This window comes from Oryza brachyantha, chromosome 12 (assembly GCF_000231095.2).
Source record: "Oryza brachyantha chromosome 12, ObraRS2, whole genome shotgun sequence".
NCBI lineage: Eukaryota > Viridiplantae > Streptophyta > Magnoliopsida > Poales > Poaceae > Oryza > Oryza brachyantha.
In genome coordinates, this window is record NC_023174.2 from 7,062,150 (window position 1) to 7,082,166 (window position 20,017).

The 20,017-nt window shown below is 44.1% G+C and overlaps 1 long non-coding RNA gene across 1 annotated transcript; it reads right to left on the reverse strand.

The window, feature by feature from the left end:
- Positions 1-308: 308 nt before the first annotated feature.
- Positions 309-3,999, reverse strand: LOC121056049. Its single transcript, XR_005812974.1, has 3 exons — positions 3,895-3,999; positions 1,709-1,796; positions 309-692 (listed from the first exon to the last, which is right to left on the reverse strand). It is a non-coding gene; the product is annotated as an uncharacterized LOC121056049 (long non-coding RNA).
- Positions 4,000-20,017: the final 16,018 nt, after the last annotated feature.

The window sequence follows — 20,017 nt, forward strand, 5'->3', positions numbered from 1 at the left end:
TATATGTCATATATTTTTAACTCCCTTTTGGATACTTGATAAGAAAGTTCAATTAACATCATCAATTCACATGCATAAATAAACATTTATGCAGCTAACATCCTCATCTACCAAAAAAATTGACTCGAGGGATTGGCTCGATTATTCAGATGGATGGAATGAGACAAATGGAAAAAAGAAAACAATGCTAACTGTGAGTTTGAGAGTGAAGGCAGAAGAAAGAACAATATCATGCAAATGAGATATCTCATTAGAGCAAGTATAATAGCAGGCTATAAGCCAGCTAAATACTAATGTGGAAGAGAGAGAGGAGGAGAGAGAGGACAAGTGGGCTACAAGCTTATAGCCAGCTCAGACACACGAACCAAAATACTTTGTGAGAGAGATATGTGGGTCCTGTATTAAAGATGAAAAACTAACCACTATATGAGTAGACTATAAGAAAACTACAAAATAGTGTTATAACTAGCATGTTGGCTATATTATTAGCCTTGCTCTTAGTAAATGATAAGTTAAGTGTTACCTATTGCAAACTTCAAAACTGAATTAATATTGCCTTGGCACATGCATGTCTAGGCCGGAGAATATGCACTACATGACATAGTTTTCTGCACCTCAACAGTCACTTCCTTTGGTGGCTTTTCTACATGAAGATTTGCGACTATGCCCTTCTTGGTGTAGTAGTCAATCACCTAGAGTAAGGAAACCATTCCAAAAATTAAAACTGAACAGGCAGCAAATGCTTTGCATTATGGACGATAAAAAACAATAGAGCTTCCACAACAAAATTCAGGATTAAAAAAATAGTGAGTGGTGAGCAGCAACCAGGGACAAATCGACTCCAATTCTTCCTATAACACCGATAACAATATATATATATATATATATATATATATATATATATATATATTAAGACCAAACATGGAAGCTTTAAATTTATAAGCCAATGTGACTGAATCTATTTCCAGCATCTAAAATTTATAGGAACAAAAACACATTTCAAGCATCTATGGCCAGCAAAAGAACCATGAATAGATTCATTCATATGCTGATCTTAAACAAGAAAGTGCTGCCCACATTCCATGCAATAGCCTTCCACGTTCAGTTCATAGCTTTTCCTCTACAGGTGAAGGATATTCTGAAGATTGGTTAAAAAGTGCACTCTGAAAAATACAGGTGCCAATTCGGTCATTTTAAACCTAACACCTAACTCATGGGTGCTATGAGCTAATTAGACACTTGAAAGCACTGGAGTAAGCACTTCCAAACTTACTGAGTTGTCAAAATATATTGTTGATCCTGACAGATCAAAGACTTCATCACCAACTTGTCCAAATATGGCAGACCTTAAGTACTACTTTCAGCTGGTAACTATAAAATCGGACAATCCTATATCAGATAAACATGTACCTTTGACATTCTACAGATGCTGCACATAACTCAAGCAATCCCTATCAGATATTAACATATAACTTTCTGGGCACTTGTTGGCCATAAGCCTATGACTCAGGACTTGATGACTGAATAGTTGATACAACCCTACATAGTTCAGATAACATATTTTGACTAATGGGTCACACATTCAACAAAAATGCCAGCTGGAAGACTTTACATCAAAAACTGTTGTGTTGTAAAAAGGATGGTTGTATATTTTTATTATGCATCACATAGTATACGAAGGTTCTTGAACAAAATGATGTGAACTCACTGGAACTGATGCAGGTTTGCAAACTGTCAGAACATCAACCTCATTTGGAAAGATTGTAATGTCACCACCCAGAATTGGCGGTCCGTGCCTGTCATAGTAATAAACATAAAAAATATGATGATTAACTGTAATTGAGAAGCATTTTTTTACCAAGAATAAAGAGCTCCAATTGTCAAAAACCCAAGGTAATCATGTAAGGAGAACATCAACACAAGTCAATTTTGAAAAATCTGACAGCACATAAGCAATTGGTATTTCCTTGCAACTAACTCACCATAAATTACAAGCCTATCTTAAGAATTGGCTGTTTTCTCTTGCACAAGTCATATTTTGATCTTATCATTGGATTTTTGCTTAATACATTGTTATCTTGATGCGGCCCAACGCCCCTATATTGTCTATACCATTGTTTGTCTTGTACTAATCACAGAATATCTGATATGAGATATTGAGATACTGCTGCTTGCTTAAACTTTGGGGTCTTTTAAAAAACAAAATCTAAACGTGAATACAAAATCTAAAAATAGACTTCCAGCCCCTTTCTTTGGAGCTCCAATAAGTCACTAATCAAACAAGGTCCGAAATTGGTCGTGCACATCTCATGCTGGAGAACACGGGATGTAGTAGAGCACTAACTTCAGGTTGAACTGGTCTATAAAATGGCAGGTCTGTATGGCTGGAACACTGCAACCAAAAACATGTGATTTTTGCTCTAAAGGTAAGAATTCCAATTTCCAAAAGCTAAAGTATGTCCCAATCAGAAATCATGTAAAAAATAGGTTTTTGTTATTTAAAGAATTCCTTCTCATATGATGTTTTGTACTTACCTTGTATATATATATTTGTTTCATGCTCTCAACTGATGCCCTTGTGAAATTACCTTTCCGTTTTACCATCTAAAGCATAGATCAGGACATATTTGTTCATTTAATTTCATTCATAAAAATGTTTGTGAACAATTAACCACCAGTATTAATTGAGAATAGTAACTGAATGTTCAATCTTCAGTAAGCAGTCCTGCTTGTCTTATCAGCCAAGCACAAATAAGGTGACAGATAATATATACCTATCTACTGATAGAAACAAAATCAAGATCTGAGGACTCACGGATTTCACTGAAATTTGGATAAACAGATTATTATCTCTGAAGCTTCTTACAACCTGATTCTTAAATCATCGAATAGGGGGTAAAGGGAAACCAAAAATGCATGATTTCATCACATTCACGGAAAAGAGACAAGTAAACAGGTGACAAATTACAGCAATTACCTATGTCTTGCCTCATCCTCTCTAGATAAAAAACCAGCATTACAGGATGAAAGAGAACGACAAAGAATGAAGAACAATAATAGTTCGGGTAGCATGAAAAAATGTATATACATTCTTTTCTAAAAACCAAAAATATTGGTGTATCACTCTTAAAAGGAGAGTTTGAATACATAAGTCTAACTGCCAATGTCACTAAAATGACAACACAAAAATAAAAATGGGGGCCAGTAAATTTTGAAAAAGGAGAATCTGAACCAACCAGTGCTACAATTTGGATTGTCTATTCTCTTTGAGACTTTGTTCTCCTCCTTTGCCCCAAAAAGTTTTGGGCCACAACCCTAGAACACAGTCCTGTCTTCTGAAGTCAAGTGTTTCAATTTTACATAATGCAACATTGGAAATGTAATTAACAAGTCACCTTCATTTTTCCTCTGCAGTGGAGGCCATTAATCACTGAAGCCTGTTAGCTGCCCTTTTCTGTTTGTCAGTTTCAAGTCTTAACATGAGTTTAATGCATCACAAAGAATCAGCAAACAATGCATCATAGTTTTCAGACATAGAAAATGCCACCAAATGGACAGTTCAAATACTAACTGTGCAGTAATTGGGTAAAGCGTAGTGCAACGAAGCGGTTAAGTTGAACAAGTCATGAAAATGCAAACTTTCAGTCTTGATTAAATTAAAGCCACCAAACATAACTCCTATAGCTAAAAATCATTAAAATTGAACAACCGATCCATTTTATATTATCCGTTCTAAAGATGGGCAAAAAAGCACGAGAGCACACACCAATCTTCACAACTGTAGCTGGAGTTCTTCAACAATTGCTAGCTCAAAACCCACACGACACAAGAAAATGCAATTTTGAATCCGTAAACATCGTCTCCAATGCACAATGCAACAGAAGATCTACCCACCTCGGCTCAACCTCGAAGGAGGACCACCTCCTCCCATCTCGCAGGATCCAAAAACACACCCGCCCACACCGTAGCCAACGGGAGCAGCACCCAATTCTCCTGCCAACCCGCACCCTCCACCTTCACCCACTCATGAGTATCCTCATACTTTAGATATTTAAGGACTGCCAAGAAGGAAAACACATTACTTATTAGAGTGACATGCTGAAGAAATGGATATTGTTTACATTTAGATACGCTAGAGGGGTGAAGGCGCGCCGAACACTGGAAAATTTTAAACAGATGTCTCAAAGTAACAGAAAACCAAGTTGAGAAATCAAATATGGCACAGGGTTCATACGACCAACTTCTCTTGAAACCACCTGTTTTTATCTCCGAAAACTGTCATGGAAACAACCATTGCATATGTAATAGAAATGCACCCTCATATCTGTTGCGTTGTCTGTATATCTAGTAAGATGTAATTTGCAACCTACCAATCTTTAGGAAGCACTGCACTGTTATTCCAAATATCACCAGCATATTTCTTCATCCCAAATTCTCAATCAACATAAGGTAAGTTGGCATATTAGTCATCCAATAAGTGCAAAGTCTTGTCTATGAACCCCGAGTCCACAGTCCACACAAAGAAAAACCTGGCAACTAATAATCTAGAATGGTGCACCAACAACAAAATATTTGAATGATAACCCTAACATTAGACTTAATCCTCCCTAACATGCAAAACCAACATCCATCAGAATAAATTATTAGGTCACCTCCCTACTGCCCTTACACACAAATCTCCCCTCCAAATAAACTGCGCAAAACTCTGTAGACCATACACACAAGCAGTGCAGCAAACCCATCACAAAAATTCAGATTTAACAGCATTCTTCCTCTTGAAACCCATCACAAAAATCATGCCACCATTGAATTCAAATACCTTGTATTCCATGAAACCATGTTCATGCATATTTCCTCATGCAAATATTTTAAATTTAAATTTGGTTTTCAGATATATTGTAACTATAAGTTACCATATGACTCTACCATGAATAACCGTACATGTACACACGATGGACAAGCATTGTGCTCTATGGTGACCTTGGAATCTTGAGGAGAAACACAAATGCATACCTGGTTTCCCATAGAATGGAGCGGAGGCGAACAGTGGGCGGTGGAGATCCAAGGAGCGCGGTGGAGATCATGGAGCGGGAGCGTCGGTCGCGGGCAGCGCTATGGAGCAACGACAGCGCGGTGGACGGGCAGCGGCGGTGGGCGGTGGAGCGATGGCGTTGGTCACGGGCGGGACGCGGAGAGGTGGCGTTGGCTCACGGCGTCAGCGGTCGCGGAGAGGCGGCGTCGGTCGCGGGCAGCGCAGTGGAGGGGCGGCGGCGGCGGCGTCCTGCGCCGGGAGGCGACGACGGCGTCCTGCCCTAGGCAGAGGTGGCACGCCGGAAGGGGCGGCGTCCCGGGCCGGGCGGAGGCGACTTCCAGCGCCGGGCGGCAGCGGCGTCTTGCAGTGGGATGATGCGGCATTCAGCGTCCGGAGAGCGTATAAAGGGGGCGTGTCTATGTGTAGATTGCAAGAGAGAGAGGTGTTTGAAAATATTTTGGGTCATTGGATACGTGTATCTAACGGTGAAAAATGGATCTGCTAAATCCTGTGTATATTTGGTGTGTGGTTATAAAAAATTTCAACTCCTTCTTTTTATATGAGTATAGATTATTCAGGTAAAGCATGTTTTTTTCCTTCAGACAGTGGATGGCAATGAGCTAGTCGCATTAGCTACGAAAGACGCACCTCACCGCCACCCTCCAAGCACCTCATCACCACACTACGCCGCTCCCCATAAATCGGTTCTGGATGAAGCTCATAGCAGGAAATCCCTGGGAGCAACGGTAGGAAATAATAAGGTTTGGTAGCTTGTGCATTTAGGGTATGGGAGAGGGATTACATGGCAAGCTCGGGGGGAAATGCAATAATCATGCCCACATGTCATGCCACATCGAACGCCCATTCTAAGTTCTAAGTTAGACGATTTTTGGACCGCGAAGATACATTAAAATAAGATTTTGAACCTTAAAAGTCTATTTTGGAAGATCATGAACCTATGTGACACCTCGCTACAACTTTAAGAACCGGTCATAAACTTTACTCTTTTACTAATATAATACTACTACAATGAAAAAATATAAATGTACAGGTTGTTGGCTTAAGCCACAATTTTAGCATCACATTGAACAACCGAACGATTGAGTACTTATTATATGGACGTGATATGATTGGTTATTAGTGTGTCATATTAGATGATACGTCAAAGGCCAATGTTCAATAGTGCCACATCATGGCTATCCAATAACCACTGTTCGATAGGTGCCACATCATGCCATGTCACACTATGGTCATTTGATAGAGTTGTCAAAAGCACTTGTATTTGTGCATCAAATTCTTTTACCCATGTTAACAACCCTATCGAATAGCCGTAGTTCAACATGTACCCATTGAACAATTTTTATCCGTTATGTACCTCCTTGAACTTTGGTTTTTTGTATGGTCCTAAACTTACTATCTCAGCCAAATAACCTTTATTCTTGTAATTTTTCATTAAATAATAATAATAATAATAATAATAATAATTATTATTATTATTAAGTCTCTCGCCCCACTCGCGTGCTCCATCATGAATTCATGATGCCACTGATGTATCCCTTCGTAGCGACATCAACGCCTCAGAGGGACTGGGTGAGCTTGCAGCAATCTGCCAGCACAATACCACCAGGTCTCCTTGTGGATGGGGATGGAGTACCTATGTGCATATAATATTCCTTACGTAGTTAAGCGATACCAGTGGTAGTCCATTGGTGTGTGTGGCCCCTGTTACGCCCTTTGCCACCATTGACGTCGCTGAGGTAGAGTATACGGCTTTGTTTTCTCTATAAACTATTTTTAGTTTATTTCTCGGTTTTATGGACACTCTCCACGAATTGATAAACAACGTATTTTTTATAAAAAAATATTTATAAGTTTATCAACATACATTTCTAAATAACTATAAAAAAATAGAAAATCTTTCATCCCCAAAAACAAATTAATTCATAATTACACCTCTCTCGAATGTTCGTAGTACCACTCTTGACATGAATCTGGTTCAAACTCCTGCGGGGAGATAATCATATCTAATGCTTCCATCTGCACCTAGGTTGTGTCTTGTTTAAAAATGCTATAAAATGGCAATGATGATCGAAATCGATCGGAATGGAAATGAACCAATAGAGTACAAGATTTGTTTGGTTGGGAGCAAAATGCAACACGGTTAGTTGAACCACTCCCCTCCGCCTGCTCTGATAATAGCCTTGCCAACTAGAGAGGACAGTGGCAGCTAGAGATCTAAGAGAAAATACATTCCGCACTATCAACTTTTGCCCAATTCTACAATTTGTCAGTGACTTTGTTCAGTTATACAATATGCCATCGACTTTTGATTAATTTCTACGATTTACTATCGCCACTCAGTTATTCTTCGATACCACTGTTTAGTTTTGTTATAATGACCAAAATACCCTTGGATCGAAAACGTCCAAAATTTGGAGAAAATCCCAAATATCAAATTCTAACTTTTTGGAAAATTTTAGATGTTTTACAATATAATGTTTACAATATGAAATTTCAGAATATTTGGAAAATTTTGAATTTTCGTACTAGGGTATTTTAGATATTAAAACAAAAATGAACGGTACTATCGAAGGCTAACTGGACGGCGATAGTTTGTAGAAGTTAAGCAAAAGATGATGATATATTATAGAACTGAATAAAGTTGGTGATAAAACGTAAAACTACGGCATGGTCAGTGATATATAATAATTTCTCTCGTGATCTAACGACGAGGACATGGTGTTGTCACTGGTGGTACGGTGGCCATGGACGGACCACGACGCTCCACGGCCCTGGTCATGTGAATGCGCGCTCCTAGCGGCGCTCCGGCCGCTCCATCGTCGTCGTCGAGCAGCTAGCGTCGATCCAGACGTGAGCAAGCTCGGTGAAGTGCTCGGCCGTGGCCGTCTACGCGGCTGCCAGACCGCGTCGTGGAACATGCCGGGTGCCCCCCCTCCCCCCCGGATGTGCAGCATGTCTCCATTGCCGCTGCTGCCGACCCGCGGCACTTCGCCGCTGTGCATGTGGTCACCGCGGGGTTCACAAAAAACGTGGGGTATGTTGGATTAATTGATTGCATCTATAAAAATAGATTACGAATTTAAACCTAATCTATATATAATTACCAATTAATTCAGATGCGGAAAACTAAATAAACCTGCAGATGAAGCCATCTGATTCCCTTCTTTCCTTTCCTTCAATTCTGTCTTCTTTCCTTCGTCTCCGGCGAGATTAGATCGCTGATGATCTGTTCTGAATCTCCGACCTTCGGGTCTCCAACGGCGCTGCCATGGAATCACCACACAAAACCCTTCCAGCGCGTCTCTGATCGGGAGAGATTGATTTCGAATTTCTGGTTGCGAGAATAAGCGACACGAGCGTCCCCGTGGGCTCCTCTTCTTTTATATCGCACTGGTGGGCCTCGGGGGCTTTTCCTAATCCGATTCTGACCCGTAACCACCAATCGCAGTTACGGGCCATGAGGGTTACGAATTTTAGAGTTAGAGATAGATTACGGATAGGACTATGGTGGTTATATCCTTTCCTAGAATATCGGGTAACCGATAAATCAACGTATGATGCATCACCGAGATCTTTCATATCAAATTTCGATGACAAAAATTCCTTGGTTTCTCGCAGCAGATTTTTGTCACTGCTTGCTAATAAAATGTCATCTACATAGAGTACTAGTATAATGAATTTCCCACCTTTAATTTTGATATAAATGCAGTTGTCCACCTTATTTTCCTTAAATCTGAATTTCTTGATAATTTCATCGAACTTAAGGTTCCATTGCCTTGACGCCTGTTTAAGTACATAGATGGATTTCTTAAGTTTGCATCCCATATGGCTCTTTCCTTCCATAACAAAACCTTCCGGTTGAGCCATGTAAACATTTTCATTTAAGTCGCCATTTAGAAATGTCGTTCTCACATCCATTTGATGGAGTTCTAAATCATAATGTGTCACTAGCGCCATGACAATTCTGAATGAGTCTTTCTTAAAGACAGAAGAAAACATTTCATTGTAATCAATTCCTTCTCTCTGTGAAAAACCCTTCGCCACAAGTCTTGCTTTGAATCGTTCGATATTTCCTTTAGAGCCCAATTTAGTTTTGTACACCCATTTGCAGCCTACTATTTTTACTCCTTTAGGTATTTCTACTAGATCCCACACTTTATTTTGGCTCATTGATTTGAGTTCATCTTCCATGGCTTGAATCCACTTGGATGAATTTTGACTGCTTATGGCTTCTTTAAATGAGGTGGGGTCGTCTACCTTCCCAATCTTCACCCATGTAAATTTCATAATAATCAGGGATGGCAGATCTCATGTTCCGTTGTGATCGTCTTAATTCTTGATTTTCATTATTGACCATAGACAGGTCAGGATCAGGTTGCGGAATTTCTTCTTCATTATGTATCCCAGGACTCTGTTGAGGCTCATTATTTTCATGGGTTTCGGTATTTTCCTCAGCAGTAGCCATAGCGCCAATAGTGGGAACTACAGTTTGTGGTACGTTATGAAAAATAGGGACATTATTCTCTTGGATTTCCAGAGGAGAAGAAACACTCACCCGAATTTCTTCAAGATTAATTTTCCTTTCTTGTGAACTCCCCGTTTCATAATTTTCAAGAATACAGCATGTCTGGTTTCTACAAATTTAGTGACACGGTCTGGACAGTAAAATTGATATCACTTAGAATGCAACGAGTAATCGATAAAATGGCAGCTCACAGTCTTGGGGTCTAATTTCTTTAATTGGGGATTGAATAATTTAGCTTCTGCACGGCAGCCCCACACTTTCAAATAATTCAATGTCGGTTTTCTTCCGGTTCATAATTTATACGGAGTTTTCGGCTCCGACTTGCTTGGAACTCTGTTTAGTATGTGTGCAGCCGTTTTTAACGCCTCAATCCATAATTTATTTGATAAGTTGGAGTGACTAAGCATGCTCCACACCATCTCCATGAGTGTGTGGTTGCATCTTTCTGCCACTCCATTTTGTTGAGGCTCCCCAGGCATGGAATATTGAGCAATAATCCCATGAATCTGAAGATATTGAGCAAATGGACCAGGACTTTGCCCAAATGGAGCATGTCTCCCATAGTATTCACCACCACGGTCCGATCTCACTATTTTAATTTTTGCGTTGTGCTGGTTTTCAACTTCTGCTTTGAATATTTTGAATTTTTTGAGAGATTCGGAATGATCGCTTATGGGGTAAATATATCCATAACGGGAGTAATCATCCGTAAATGTGATGAATGAATCAAAATCATCTACATCTACAGATGTCACTGCGAATGGTCCACACATATCAGTGTGAATTATTTCTAGTGGACTCGTGCTCCTAGTGGCTCCTTTCTTAATTGATTTAGCAAATTTTCCTTTAACGCAATGTCACACCCGGAGTTTTGTCCCAAGCCTAAATTCATAAAGGAAATTCGTAAATAATAATTGGCTTAATGAACTCAGGAAAAATCCCTCCAAAGAAATTAATTTAATTAAATGAAGGTTCGCAAATCCATTAACTGGATTTAAACTCAAATTGAAGAAGTATAAAATTTGGCCAAACAAATTAATTTAAAATTTGGCAAAAGTGGGGTCTTCCTTTTTCCCTACTTTTTTCCTTTCTTTTTCCCTCCCTTCTCAAATTGGGCCGAAGTCCAATTTTCCTCCCTCTTTTCTTTTTCCTTTTCCTTCTCCCTTTTCTTTTTCCTTCCTTCCTCCTCGGGCCAGCCCAGCCGAGCCGGCCCATCCCTCCGTCCCTCCAGGCGGGCCCAGCAGAGCCGGCAGCTCTCCCGCGCGCACCTCCTGTCACGCCTAGAAATTCCTCACACAAATTTCTGAACTTAATTGTGTATTAAATCCCTGTCCAGGACCAGCCAGGATACACAAAAAGACAATGTTGATTACATAACCATCGTTCTTAGAAACAACTGAAAATAACACTTATTCTAGCGGAAATGCAGCGGAAAGAAAAGGTAGACTAGCTCCAGCGGGTACGGCTCCAGTCCACAGGCAAAGCTTCGACGGTAGATCAGCTCACTCCTGAAAAACACCTCCATCGGACTCAACTTCCAGCTCTGGAGGGGGAAAAAGTTGGGCAAGGCTGAGTACAGACCACCGTACTCAACAAGTGACACGGAAAAGAGGGTAATACATGATGCATAGGGATTATCAAGGGCAGGCTAGGGTTAGTTGCAATAAAGCAGCAGTTAAACAAATAACAGAGATTAAAAAGAATAAAGATAATTGAATACAGTAAAGGATAAGTAAATAACAGTTGTAACATACCACCACACTGTCCAACGTTACACCACGTTGCAACAGGCCCAACCACTACTCAACGTTACACTGCGTTGCAGTAGTCCCGAGTGAAAACCAGTTTACTCAAGTTATTAAAGATTCACTAATCACAGTGAAGCTGGGAGTTCGCCCGTGACCATGGGCACGGCTATTCGAATAGATTATACTCTGATCAAAGGTGCACTACTGTACCCATAAGACACGACTCCACTGCACTTGAACGTGCACCGACATACCACCATGGTATACCGGAAAGGAGACCGTGATAGGACCCGTCACATAACCCTCCCTATTTAATCGCACCGCACTTCAGGTTTCAACCCCTTCTTTACACCAAGTCGGGCAGTCCCCTCTTGTGCCTTGGTAGATCCGGAAGCAGCAGAGGCTTTCGTTACACCACGATTGCCCGTCCATACTCCATCACGCCTACCCTTGCCTCGGTACGTCAAATAGTTCGAAGCCATGCTTCAAATCCCACCTTACCCATTTCGGCATGTGGTTAGCACTTAATTACTTCCAGGGTTTCCCGTGAACCAGTCCTTAATTGTCATGGGTGCGACTCTCAAAACCATGCACCCACAGCCCACCATTATCAATATTTTAGTGGACATTAACCTGAACCGGGTAATGAATCATCGTTACAGCTATTCAGAACTAAGCATGATTAAATGTGATCCCATGAGCTACTTGTTCTAAGCACGGCTAAGCATTAACCTAGGCCTAACTCTAATCAAGTTACCCCTGGTCTAGCAATGAATAAAGTTGGATAAACAACGGCATAATAATAAGGTTTACCCGAAGAAAATAAATACAGTAAATACTTTAATTAAAACAATGCATATTTGAATAAAGAAAGCGGGGAATTTGCAATAATGGGTTCAATATGATCAAAGATGAGTGCCACTTGCCTTGCTCTGGCCCCTGGGGAACTTTGGCGACGATCTCGAAGTAAACCGGCTCTTCGGCGGGGTCCGAATCTAAGCAACAAAGCACAAAAATAAATAAAACAGGTACAAACTCTACTGAAACAGCAAAAGAAAGTATTTTTAATGGATTGTTGACAATTTTGTGAATTTAATGAAATTTGAATGGACCTAACGGAGACTAGATGAATTACTTATGAATTTTAGAAGTTTTTTGGGTTTTTTAACTAAACAGAAAAGTCCTAAATCAATTATTGCGCAATTAATGGGGCTGCTGATGTCAGCGAGGAGAGAGGAGGCGCTGACGGCTGACAGGTGGGGACCACCTGTCGGAGAGGGAGGGGAAAGGAGGGACTAACACGCGGGCCCGGGGAGGAGAGAGAGGAGGGGGGAAAACGGTCGGCTGACGAGTGGGGCCCGCTCGTCAGCGAGGGGGGAACAGAGAGGGGGAGGAGAGCGTGGCCGGTGGCAACGACTCAGGCGACGTGGCGGCGGCGCGACCCGGCGGTGGCGACGACGGCGGACGCGGCGGCGACGACGCGACCGGCGGCAATGGCGCGGGACGGCGGCCGGGGAGCGGGAACGTCGGCGGCGCGAGCGGCGGCGGCCGAGCGCGGCGCACGGTGACGACGGCGCGGCGGCGCCGCGACGGCGGGCGAGCGCGGGAAGCGGCCACGCGGGAAGGCGCGGGTGGCGTGACAACAGCGTGACGACGGCGGAGCTAGGCGACGGTCTGGCAGGGACTGCCGGCGACCCGCGGTGTCCGACGACGACAGCGAGGGGAGAGCTCAGCGGCAGCGGTGGAGGGAACGGGAGAGGGAGGAGGGGAAGCGCTCACCGGCAGCGACGGAGACGGCGGTGCATCGTCGAGGGCGAGGCGGAGGTGGTGACGCAGACGAGCGGCGGCTTGCGACGTGCGGTGACGAGATCGGCAGACGGCGGCGAGGCGACGAGGCGCGGCGGCGGAGAGGATGAAGGGGCGGTGAAGGGCGCGGGGTGCCCACCGGCTGTGACGGGAGCCGGAGAAAGGTTGGCGACGTCGAGGCGGAGGCGACGGCGTGGCTGGACGGCGACGACGGGCGGCAGAGGGCGAGATCGCACGTCGACGGCGAACGGCGGGGCACAGCGGCGGCTCGGTGGCGGAGGAGAAACAGCAGCAGCGCGGCAGCGAGGAGGGGATTTATAGTGCGGGGAGGCCGGCTAGGGCGGGCGGAGGTGGGAGACTGAGTCGGGCGCGGCGAGGACTCGGCGGCGGTCGTTGCGGCGGCGGCGGTTGCGGCGCGGCGGCGAACTCGGACTCGGCCGGCGCGGCGCGGCACGCTGGCGAGGGCTCGGTCGCTGACAGGTGGGCCCCACCTGTCAGTGGCGCAAGGGAGGAGGGAGGCGGCGCGGACTTTGCGGGCGCGGCGCGGGCGAGCGAGTTGGGCCGAGGCGGTGGCCCAGGTGGAGGGAAGGCGCGCGCGCGCAGGAGAGGAGGCCGGTCGGCTGGGCCGGCCAAGGGGAGATGGGCCGGCTCGGCTGGGCCGGCTCGGGAAGGAGGAAAAAGAAAAAGGAGAAAAAAAGAAAAAGGGAGACGAGGAAAATTGGACTTGGGCCCAATTTGAGAGGGAATGGAAAAAGAAAGGAAAAAGGAGGGAAAAAGAAAAGCCCCACTTTTGCCGAGTTTTAAATTAATTTGTTTGGCCACATTTTATACTTCTGCAATTTGACTTTAAATCCACTTAGTCGATTTGCGAGCCTCGATTTAATTAAATTAGGTTCTTTTAGAGGGATTTTTCCTGAGTTAATTAAGCCAATTGTTATTTACGAATTTCTTTTAAGATTTTAGGCTTAAGACAAACCTCCTGGTGTGACACCTCCTCCCTCCCTCCTGGGCCGCCGCTCGGCCCAGCACAGCCCGCCTGCCCACGCCCGCGCCAGGTCCGCGCTGCCTCCCTCCGCGCCGCGCCGGGGTCGAACCGGACTCCACCGCCGCTGCAACCGCCGTGCAACGGCCGCCACTGGATCCGTCGCCGTGGCCGACCCGGTCTCCAACGGCCGTCCCGCCCTAGCCGGCGCCCCTCCCCTCGCGCGCGCCGCCGGTTTCCCCCACTTGCCCCAAGCGCCGCCGCCTTCTCCTTAGCGACCCATCTCACCCTCCGTCGCCGATCTCGCTCACCGTCGGCCGTCGCACCACATCCAGCCTCGTGGCCAGCCCGCTGCGCCACTCCCGCCGCCGGTAACCCCCTCGCCGCTCCCTCCTCCCCTCCCTTTCCTCTCCGCGCACCACCACCGAAACTGTCGCCGCCGCCGCGTGCGTGTGCACTCCGGCCATCGCCGCAGCCTCTCCACCCGCCATCACCCTCGCCTCAACAACGCCGACTTGATCCCGCCATCGTCGGAGCGTTGCTGCACCGCCGCGCCCGTCGAGTCGCCCGGCGTTCCCGTTGTGCCACCGCGGTGTGCCGCATCTACCGCCGGCTGTCGTCCCGCGCCGTTGCCGCCGGTCGCGTCGTCGGCGCTGCGCTCGCCGTCGTCGCCACCACTGAGTCGCGCTGCCGCCGCCGCCGCCGCGCCGCTCGAGTCATTCACCGCCGGCCACGCTCTCCTCCCCCTCTCTGTTTCCCTCTCATCGGCCGGCAGGTCCCACCCGCCAGCCTCTCCCTCTCGGCCGGGCCCGCTGGTCGACCGACCCCCCTCTCTCCTCTCTCCTCCCCTCGGGCCCGCCGGACTGCCCGACTTGGTGTAAAGGAGGAGGTGAAACCTGAAATGCGGTGCGATTAAATCGGGAAGGTTATGTGATGGGTCCTATCACGGTCTTCTTTCCGGTATGCCATGGTGGTATGTCGGTGCACGTTCAAGTGTAGTGGAGTCGTGTCTTGTGGCTACAGTAGTACACGTCTGATCAAAGTATAATCTATTCGAATAGCCGTGCCCACGGTTATGGGCGAACTCCCAGCTTCACTATGATTAATGAACCTTTAATGACTTGGGTAAACCGGTTTTCACTTGGGACTACTGTAACGTGGTGTAACATTGAGTAGTGGTTGGGCCTGTCGCAACGTGGTGTAACGTTGGACAGTGTTGTGGTATTTCGCAACTATTATTTACTTATCCTTTAACGTATTTAATTACCTTTATTCGGTTTAATCTCTGTTATTTATTTTAAATGCTGCTTTATTGCAACTAACCCTAGACTGTCCTTGATGATCCTTATTCATCATTTATTACCCTCTTTTCCGTGCTACTTGTTGAGTACAGTGGTTTGTACTCAGTCTTGCCCAATTTCCCCCTTCAGAGTTAGAAGTTGAGTCCGATGGAGAAGACTCTCAGGAGTGAGCTGGTCTACCGTCAAAGCTTTGCCTATGGACTGGAGCCGTACCCGCTGGAGCTAGTCTACTTTCCTTTCCGCTGCATTTTCGTTAGAATAAGTGTTATTTTCAGTTGTTTCTATGAACGATGGTTATGTAATCAACATTGTCTTTTTGTGTACCCTGACTGGTCCTAGACAGGGATTTTAATATACAATTAAGTTCAGAAATTCGTGTGAGGAATTTCTGGGCGTGACACACAATCTATGCAATGATCAGCGTCAGAAAAAATCTAAGGGGAGTAATAATTCTTCTTTAATGAGACGTTCGATTCTCCCCCTATAAATATGGCATAAGCGACAGTGCCACAATTTCGATGAAGCCTCATCTTTATCATTGCAGGCATTTATTACATTATCACCCAAAGAGAGCAAGTAGAGTTTGTCTCACACGAAGGCAAAACAATGACTTTATTAAGATGTTTAATTTAACAGGCTCTCTTGGAAAAATAACAGTCACATCCAATTCTGCCAGGATTCTAACTAAAATAAGATTACAGGAACAACTAATAAATTATTAAGTATTAATTTGTAGCTGTTGGGGAGTTTGAGCGTGAAGGCTCTAACCTCTGCTCCATTAGCCACTCTTGGGATTTGCTCCCCTTTCTTAGTGTTTGGATGCCATTCAATCTCTATAATGAATTAGTAACGTGCACAGTGGCACCTGAATCAAGCCACCAAGAGTTATGGGAAGACTTAATAAATTAGGATTATTAACATTAGATATTTTATTAATCTCATTTATAATTTTCCTAGCCAATTAGTCCTTAAAGCAAGGACAGTTCGTGTGCCAATAGCACACAAGGTGCTGTGAGGATTATTAAATTTTAGCCCAGCTGTAGCTTGAGGGCTTGGTTGAGCAGCCTTAATCCCTCCTTGTTTCTGAGGGTGTGATTTGCCCTTTTTCTTTGATCAAAATAATATATGTATAAAATGAATGCTTCTTTCTAGTCATCGTTGGGTAGAAAAGATTTAGAAAATATTAAAATAAACCCTTAATTACATCACCGTTGGCAGAAATAATCAAGGAAAAATTAATCATATTTAAATTGACGTGAAACCATAAATAACGTTGGTCAATAAATGATTTCACATCATGAATTCTTTCTAGCAAACTTCCCGTTGGTTCCATTTGACTAGAAATGTTTTTTTCTTCTTTAATTGATTGGAAAGCTGGTCAATAAAATTGAATGATCAAATATATTTTTATCAATTTTTCACTAATTTTAAATGGCCCAGGAAAGAATATAAAATAATGAATTCTTTCTAGCAAATTTCTCGTTGGTTCCATTTGACTAGAAATGATTTTCTAAATAATTAAATATATGTTATTAATTTTTTTAAAAGTGATTTTAAATGGCACAAAAGGAATAAAAGAGTAATTTATGTAATTTTAAAGTAATAATCATGATAAATAAATTTAAAATTGGCCCAGGAAGGATAAAAGAATTTATGCAAAAAAACAATTAAATATATATTCTAATTTAAAGTTAAAGGTTGGCCCAAACAAGGTATAAAGTAATTTCCGGAATTAAGAAACAATAAAATAATTAAGAAAAATTAAATAGTGAATTCGGCCCTTTTAATTGCTGAGCCGGCCCACAAAGAGGCCGGCCCATTTAATCGGCACGCAGGCGCGCGATGGGTGCCAGCCCAGTTGGCCGAAGCGGCCTGATAGGCGGCGGCGGTGGCCCAGGAGGGGGCAATCAGCCTATGGCCGTCCGATCGAATCGGACGGCCGAGATCGGGCACGGCATGGATCAAGTGACCCAGCCGGCCAAACCCTAACGCTAGCTCTGTTCGAACTCCTCCCTCTCCTCCTCTCCTCTCCTCTCTCCGGCAGCAGGCGGCGGAGATGGAAGGCGGCGGCGCGGCGGTCCGGCGGGGAGGGCACGCGCTAAGAACGCGGCCCGTCGCCCGCCGGCTGGGGGGGCGAACGCGCCCGAAGGCGGCGGCGCCTAAGCTGGCCGTTTCCCGTCGGCGCGGAGCCGGCGTGGCCGAGAGAGGAGCAGAAGCGGGGGGCGCTCACGTGGACGGCGCAGTGTGAGCGGCAATAGCAACGGCGCTCGTGCGCATGGCGCGGTGGCGACGGCATGATGCTCGCAAGCATGGCGCGTGCAGCGGCGACTTCTGGGCGTAGCGGCAAAAGGCGCAGTCACGCACACACGCGCACGCATGGCTGAAACCCACATGGCGCGGTGGCGACGACGACAATTACTGCTATTTCCGGCGAGTTTCCTACAATGTGGCAATTTGTTTACCAGATCGAGTTTAATTAAATTCAGTAAAAGTCGTGGATTCTTTCTGATCTAAGGATTTTGTTCCTTGATATATTTTGGGAATTTCATCTATTAGATTGAGTCGGATTCTAACTAATTTATAGGGTTTCCTGCGAATGTGCGCATAGATTAAACGAAAACTATTGCACATAAACACTAAAGATGAACCCTAGTTTAATCTAACAGAAGAACAAGCCTATAAACATTTATTTATACACTGTAATCAGAGGCTTAAACTTTAAATCATAATAGATTAATTAATGGGACCATATAAGACTACGATCAGCTCTGATACCACAACGTTGAATTAATTGATTGCATCTATAAAAATAGATTACGAATTTAAACCTAATCTATATATGATCACCAATTAATTCAGATGCGGAAAACTAAATAAACCTACAGATGAAGCTATCTGATTCCCTTCTTTCCTTTCCTTCAATTCTGTCTTCTTTCCTTCGTCTCCGGTGAGATAAGATTGCTGATGATCTGTTCTGAATCTCCGACCTTCGGGTCTCCAACGGCATTGCCATGGAATCGCCATACGAAACCCTTCCAGCGCGTCTCTGATCGGGAGAGATTGATTTCGAATTTCGGGTTGCGAGAATAAGCGACACGAGCGTCCCCGTGGGCTCCTCTTCTTTTATATCGCACTGGTGGGCCTCGGGGGCTTTTTCTAATCCGATTCTGACCCGTAACCACCGATCGCAGTTACGGCCCATGAGGGTTATGAATTTTAGAGTTAGAAATAGATTACGGATAGGACTATGGTGGTTATATCTTTTTCTAAAATATCGGCTAACCGATAAATCAACCAACAGGGTAGTGTACCATTTAGCGGTGGAGCGAGATGATTTAGATTTATGAGGGGGCTAATAGTCTTGAAGGGATTAGTATACTGCTACTTATGTTGATTGTCTAATTAACAAGATGATTACATGGCGAAAGGGACTGTAGCCTAGTGGTTACATAAGGCCTTAGTAGCACCTGAAGTCCTGGATTCGACTTAGTACCGCACCCTAGCAGCAGGGGCATAAACAACGGTAGAATGGTGCAAAACCGAGTCAAATTTAATTAAGAATTGAAGTTATTTTCAAATCTTATTTGAATCTAGGATGGTTAGCATGACATTAATGTTACCGCACCACACCATAGTTGTAGGCACGATAAACGTCACGCAGCTGATGATTTGGAAGCTTTGAGGTTAAGCTCAAGTTGTTGGCTCACTGATGCAGATGTTGGTATTGAGGATACGAGAGACAGTGATATGTAGGTGTCACTTAAGAATTTTTCTTATGACTAAAATGTCATATAAGGCCGCTGTGTGAATAAACACTAGTTTAACGTGTCACGTGCATGCCAGATCTTTTAAAATTGCTCAGGGAGGTGAGGTGAGGTGAATTGAACGTGTATTGATACGTGAGATATGTCTTTTAATGTGTTTTTACACTTGAGAGAGGTGAATCAAAAGAAACGCTAAGGTGTGTTTGGTTAGTGGGATATGCTTAGATGGGAGATGGCCGTCCAGGTTTTTGATGCTTTTGATTCGTGGATGAAACTGGATATGGTGGCCCAGAAAGAGAATATTCCACGAAGATGCTGGATGGGTGTATCCGGCAATTGATTAGCTCATCCACCTTCGCAAACCATGATCATTAGTGATTGTTTAGTGATAATTAGCTTGTTTTGACATTAATTAGTAATTACCAAGTTTAAATTAGTATTAATAATGATGATATATATATATTTAATTGATAATTTATATTAATTACGATGATTAATTTATATTAATATTTATTAGTATTCAATATGTCCATCCCATCCATCATCATCCATCTAACCAAACAAAAAATTAGATCATCCCATCCATCTAACCAAACATAAAACTGGATTACCATATCCCTAAAAATATAAATGGCCATATCCCATCACCAACCAAACGCACCCTAAATCGTAGAGACAGAGCCCTGCCAAACGGGCCCACGGTCCACACAAGGTGAGGGACGCAAAATTGACCTTTTCCGCGACCCAATCTGTACGTACTCGATTTATTCATCTATAGCTGTCCAGCCGGCCCATTTGGGCCCAATTCGAGGAACGAAACGAAGAGAAGGGAGAAAAG